Genomic DNA, 7123 nt, shown 5'->3' with positions numbered 1-7123 from the left:
AAAACAATAGCAATACATGAAAAAAAAGGTGACAATCTTGGTCTCATTATGATGTAATACCGAACTTGTACGCGAAGGTAATTCAAAGAAATGGATGTGGCACTTGCTTCCGCAGAGAACACCGTGTACCATGTTAGCAATGCATGCAAAAAAGCGTTCGAGTGCTCGCAGATATATTGATGACAACACTACCAGTGTACTGTAACATGTTCTTTCAAGCATATTATGCACTCAAACTGTATTTGCCTCCAGGTAAAATGCAAGTGTGCTCGATTGAACCTCGGAAGAGCGATCAAGCAACCTGCATCCAGTGCTCGTTTTGAGCAAAAAAACACTTCATAATGGTCAACTAAACATACAGAATGGACGCCTATTTATTCCTTGATAAAGAGTTACTCACCTGTAGAAATTTAGGCCCTGTATCCTTGCCAGTACGGTTGGTACGACCGTAATTGCAAGAAGTTGCCATGATCGCTGCGGCGACTGTTGTGGGTACAGTAAGATGGCGGCCGGTTTCTTCACGCTCGCGCTCCCATCCGCGATCCAGCCTTTTACAATCGAGATCAGAGGCTCAGTCGCTGCACATAGCGCCTCCGGCGTACGTTGCCTGTCTAATCAGAAGCCCAAACCTTAGAAGAGCACAGGAGGTCTGGTAATGATTAAAAATCTTCCTGTTCGATCCTTGTCGTGATCCAGTTCAGTAAGCTCCAACACTGTAGCTTTGCTCGATGTTTTCTTCTTGTTCCACCACAGGGAGAACGTCGTCGGGGCCCCTTGGCACGTTTTTGTCGTCGGCGTTTCACCACCTCTCAAAAATTATACACACAAATAATGGTTTTGCAAGTTTCCAGCTACATCCATGAAAAAAAAAAAGGGTCACTTCTATGAGTTAAATTGGCTCCAAAAGCAAAAACCAGTGCCTCTCCGCAGTGCTTCAGAAAATCCATGACAGAAAAACGTTGCTTAATTCCACGTCAGTCAATATAGCCTTGCCGGGAACGCCTTTACTGGTGATTACGGGCAAGAGAAGTCATTACGGAACATAAAATAACTCCCAGAGTGCGAGAAACGGGGACCGTCATACTGCAATCGTTCAAGGGAAAGCTACAACAAGATTGGATCCTCAACAACGGATCTTTCCGTCTGGCGACAATAAATTTTCACGCGAAGTTCTAGTTTTTCTACGGCCGCGGTGTTACGGAGACCCACGGTTCCGACCTGTGTCCCGTAACTGTGCTCGTTCCTTGTAATTTTCACCATAGATTGAGAAGTTACTCGTCAAAAAGAACTCGTTACAAGTTAAGTTACCGTGTGTAAAATGTAACTAAGTTAATACGAAGTTCTTCAGCCTGAAAAATAACTCGCAGTTACTGAGTTACTTAAAAAAAAAAAAGAACGAGTTACTTCCAAGTTACTTCGGACACAAAATAGCATTACGCAGGTGCAGCGCGCGGAGCAGTTGAGTTAGACCTTGAGTTGCCTGCGGAGGAGTGCAACACGCTTAGACACGTTTTCGTTTATGTCCAACAATAGACCTCTCCCTGTTTGTAAACAAATGACGTCATAGTGTTCGACAGCGCCACAAATTTGGTAGAATTGAACTACGCTCGAAGCTAGAGGTGAACAAGGTCGCGACCGAAAGTCACGGTCTTGAGGAGATTACGATATGGTCCCTGAAAGGGACGCGACCCTCGGTCCTACTTTTCGTTTAATGGGAAGCAGCGAACAAGTGCCCGTTCGTGGAACCCAGCCTTCTCATTCCGATTTGTTTCGGTTTCAGCCTGTTTACCAATCTCATCGTGACGTTTCTTTGGTAGAGGTCTATTCGAACGCTTTGCATCTTACTCCCTGTGGGCGCACAATGGTTCGGCTTCATTTCAATGGCAGCGGTTCTTACTTCCTGAGTAATATACCGTCATTGATTGAATATCACGTTTTATTGCAAAAAATGCCTTGAAGGAACCGGAGAGAAAGCAAGAAAATATGTAGACGCAGAGGCGGAGAGTTTTCATTTTCCCGGGGGGGGGGGGGGGGGCAAGGACGCACCGCGAAGTAAGTACTCTGGCGGGGGGATATGTTTATCCCTCCCTTTGGGCGAAATTCAGGCTATGTGTTGTGTCATCCTCTGTGTTTCTTCGCCTCACCTTCTACTGTGATAATGAGCATGGTGGGCGGATACATATTTTACAAATTGCAAGATGCATTTATGGGTTGGTGCCTCTTCCCTCTTTTGACCCGGGTTTGCCGAGCCCCAAAGGTTGGTGTCAGCCTCTTAGCGGGACTTCCCGGGGGAGGCGCCGCCCCCCTAGTTCATGTTCCGGGGGGGCAAGGGCCCCCGCCCCCCCGCAGTCGGCGCCCGCCTATGTGACGTGAGTGAAAAGCGAGTTAAAAGTAACTTGGAATTTAATTTAAGTTACTCTGACAAAGTTACCTGAAAAAGGAACGAGTTCCTCTGAAAGTTACCACGGCGCTAAAGTACCGAGTTAAGTTACAAGTTACCAAAAAAAGGAACTTAGTTACAGTAACGAGTTACTTGTAATGAGTTACCTCGAACTCTGGTTAAAAGGCGGCACACACATGTATGCGAACGCAAAACGATAGGTCCTCGTTCCGGATGTAATAGGATATCGCCACTCGGCCGGCGCGAACCAAAAAAAGAGAAAGGAATGCACGTTCGCTATACATCCAGGGAGAAAACGGTGCCGTGCTTCTACGCAGCGATCATTATGCAGGAGTGAATTCACTTCGTTTTCCTTTTATTTCCTTGCACCCATATATTTTGCAAGAATACTATAGAGTGGAACAGGTAAATGTGAACATCATTCGCTACACAATGTAGCTCCCTTTATTTTTAAACCAAACCACTTAACATGTGTTCATAGGCCTCCACTATATAGGTGAGCCGATTATATCTCAAAATAAAATCAAACCAAATAATCATTCCAGCATCGCTGACTGCAAGCTTGGGTACCTAACAGAGCAGTGCGCTTCCGTCAACACGCCTTGGGCTGACCTTACACACCCGAAGCCTTTTCTGAATACATTCTGCTGGCGCTGGAATAAAAGATTTATCGTGAGGCTACTACAATGTCAGCTCTGCTGCTGTTTAAGTGATAAAACAGTGCGCCTTAACAGGGTGCCAAGAAAACATGTCATTGAATTCTAATAAAAAAAAAAACTATGCCACCTAGAATCATGCGGTCAAGGCCATTTGTTCTTACTAGGTGTTTGCCACCTCCTGATGTGCATATCACGTAACCTAAGTTTAATTATGTAAATTTTCGCGAAGTGAACTCGGAAATTTGTCAAGTAAAGGTATCTTTGTTTACCTCACCAACATGAAGAGCGTGCCGAATTTACTCAAATTCGTGATAATTGACAGTAATATTCACTATTTATCCAGTCGGGAAAAATAGCCGAACATCATGTTTCTCGGGGCGCTTGAGTATGGCGCGCGAGGACTTTTTGAGCGCTGCCGCTGTCAGTCCGACGAAAGGAGGTTGGAACCCCAGCCCACAGAGTGATAGTAGAAAAAGTGACATTTGCTGAAATTGGGAGAAGGAATAATAATAATAATAACTGAGGGTTTACGTCGCGAGACAACTGAGATCGTGAGCGACGCCACAGCAGTCGGTCTGTGGATTGCTTTTGCCCACCTGAGGGTTCTTTAACGTGCGATGAAAGCTCACCACATGGCACCCCGTATTTAACGTCCCTCGCCGAAGACGGCGTGTCGAAGCAACTTGTACCCTGCCACCGAGTTGCTGGCGTCCTCGGCCGTGTTCGAACCCGCAATCTCGGGATCAGAAGGCGAACACGCTAACAACTGAGCCACCGAGGCCGGGAGAGGGAAGGTATGGTCGCAGCCGAGGACGGACGCGATAAGCTATATCTGTGTTATCTCTTTTTACCATGCCGGTGTGGGCTGGGTTTCTAACCTCGTTTCGTCGGACTGACAATGATTTCGCTGAAAAATTCGTCGCGCGCTATCCTCTGCGAGCTCCATAGAGCATGATTTTCGACTATTTTTTCCTATAGCTCCTCAATATTCGTGTCAATTATCATTATTTGAGTAAATTCGTCACGCTCTTCACACTGGTGGGGTAAAAAAGTTACCTTTACTTGACAAATTTCCGAGTTCAGTTCGCAAAAATTTATATAATGAAACTTACTTTACATGACATGCACATCAGGAGGTGGCAAAAACTTGTTTCATTGTATGTGCACGTGTTTCATTTTCCATTCTTTACAAAAGAAAAACTAAACCGGGTGTTTCTTTTTAGCTACAACAAATTTTCATAAAAAGGGGAGTTGCCTTAGCAAGCTTTTACTTTTGTCATTGGATTAGTCAATGGGGCTGTTACTAGAAAAGCATATTATTTCTCAATCAATGGACTAATTAACGGAGATATTTTAATTACCTTTTTAATTATTGACTTTAGGGAGCATGTTACAATTGCAATATTACAGCCTGATCTGCACATGATGCGCCCGAACCACTGATGAAGCACAAAAGTAATCACAGCGCGTGCTATGAACCTAAGCATTTTACTTGTGACATCTGCTGCAAACAGTAAGTAATCAGCAAAGGAGTCACAGAGTAACGTCGGTATCGTCACTGTGATGACAGTCACTGTCAATGACGTCGGCACCTTCAGTTAATTTTACAGAAAGACGTCACATGGAATTCAGAGTGATCCATCAGACCCTGATCAGTGAAACAGTGATCCATCAGACCCTGGCGCGTGGAGGCCAATAACGCTCCTGAACGTCGACACCAAAATTCTGAGCACAGTGCTTGCCAGGAGGTTGGCGTCAGTTCTTCTGTTTGTCATAAGCCCTTACCAGACATGTGGAGTGCAAGGTAGAAACATCTTCGAGAGCCTTACATGTTAGCCTATATGAACTCGAGCGGTCAAGCAGGTGTTTTGCTGTCCCTGGACCAAAAGAAGGCTTTTGACAGAGTGGAGCATGACTACCTTCTGTGGGTGCTGCAGTGTTTTGGTTTTCCTCCCAAGTTCACTGAGTGGGTGAAAAACCTATACAGCGATATATCTTCAGAAATCGTCGTTAATGCAGAAGTATCAGCCCCTTTTAGAGTCACAAGAGGAGTCAGACAAGGATGTCCGCCGTCCCCCATGCTTTTCATAATCAGTCGCGAGCCATTTGTTCGTAATGTTGCGCTATCTGCACGTATCAATGGGCTTCCTGTCCCTGGGACTAGAGAAGTTAAAATATCAGCCTATGCGGATGACATCGTTTTATTTCTAAGGGACAACGACAGTGTAATACACACGTTCGAGATTTTTTGGCAGTATGGAAAACTCTCGGCAGCCCAGCTGAATTTACGAAAGTCAAAGGCGCTTACGGTGGCGGGTTTCAGAGAGCCACTTCCTCCAGACATATCATACACCCCTGAAATAAACATCCTCGGCGTGCTTTTCACACAAGCCCGAGCCAGCGAGCGAAACTGGATCGTGATCTTGGAGAAACTTGCTGGACAAATTGAAGTGGCCCAGCAGTTCAACTTCTCTTTCCAAGAACGGGTGTTCTTGATAAATTCTGTGTTCTGTAGCAAGTTGTGGTATGCTGCCCCCATCATGTATCCCCCAGCCAGAATCACAGCTAAAATCAACTCTCTTGTATTTCGTTTTTTCTGGAACGGAAGAAAACACTGGTTACCACGGGACATCTTGCGATGGCCTAAGTCAGAAGGTGGCTGGAGCTTTCCGTGTATCGAGATGTATTCCTCTATATTTGCCGTGAAAGAAGTACTGCACATTCTGGAACTAGCTGACTCCCCTGCTCGGCCGCTGGTACTGTTCTGGCTAGAACCATCAAGGAGAGTACTATGCGGCGTGGACTCGGAAAGAGATGTCCGGCGGTTGAAGAACCACCATTGATTTACAAAAAGGTAGTCCAGATATTCAATCGTTTACAGGAAGCTGTGCCTGATCCGGATCATAGACTCGCTTCAGTTTCTCGCTTATGCGAAGAACTCTTCCACAAAAAGAGCATCGAACAAGGTGACGCACACTTGGGCAGGTTCAAGAAGGGAAGGCAGCCCACTGGTCTGAACAGTGAAGTGAGCTATTTTTTTCTGGAAAGCTAGTGGGCAGATATTGCCAACGAAAGACAAACTGGCCAGATGGGGTCTTCTCAGCAGTCCCTCATGTTCCAACTGCGCCGCCGAGGAGAATAGTGACCATGTGCTACGAGAGTGTGTCACAGCAAAGACTCTGTGGACACTCGTGTGTCGCCGCTTTTCCATTCGGTATCGGCCTATGCAACAGATGAGGACAAGGTTCGAACAGCTAATCATGATAATTTACGCTTTGGAAATTTCGCGGCACAGCCGTAGCTCAGAATAGAAGAAACCGCCTGATGCACCCTAGACTGTCCATGGTAACTCAACTGGTGACAGACTACTTAGAACACAGACTGTTTTTGTTGGGTGAGCAGGAGTTTTTGCGACAGTGGTCCTGCCGCCACGTTGCTCTTCACAACGGACGTGTACAACTAACGGGCCTCATCTATACATAGTATAGTTCTGTTAATTAGGCAACCACAAGTTAATGCACTTAGAGTACGTACCTTGCATTTTTTGTATACTGGAACTGGTGTAGGTAAAGGACATCGTTTTGTTTCTAAAGGACGGCGACCGTGTGGCACACTAGTCGGAGATTTTTCAGCAGTCAGGCTTTGTGATATTTTGAACATTTCGTAGACAAGAGAAATAAATATTCCATTCAGAGAAACACTTTTTGCGGTATGTTTCACGACCTTTGTTTCCTTCTGTTGTTGTTTTGCTTGCAAGGAGCTTTGTGCGTCACCGCCACATGAACGTGTATTGTACCAGGGGAGGGTTATAGACGTACCCAGCAGTGTAGGAGGAGTGACACGGCGAGTGACTCTGAATACATGAAGGAAGAAAAGAAAGCAAAAAACGAAACACAAAACAAAGGTCATGACACATACCGTACAAAAAAAAAAATCCCTACATTGTGTATGACGTCTTTCTGTGACATGAAGTGAGGGCTGAGATATCAACGTCGCTGACGCTATTTTGCTGATCACTTGCAATTTACACTAGACGACAGTGGTCAAATACCTAGGTTCGTAG

This window comes from Ornithodoros turicata, chromosome 6 (assembly GCF_037126465.1).
Source record: "Ornithodoros turicata isolate Travis chromosome 6, ASM3712646v1, whole genome shotgun sequence".
In the NCBI taxonomy this organism is placed as follows: Eukaryota; Metazoa; Arthropoda; class Arachnida; order Ixodida; family Argasidae; genus Ornithodoros; species Ornithodoros turicata.
This window is presented reverse-complemented; position numbering follows the sequence as displayed.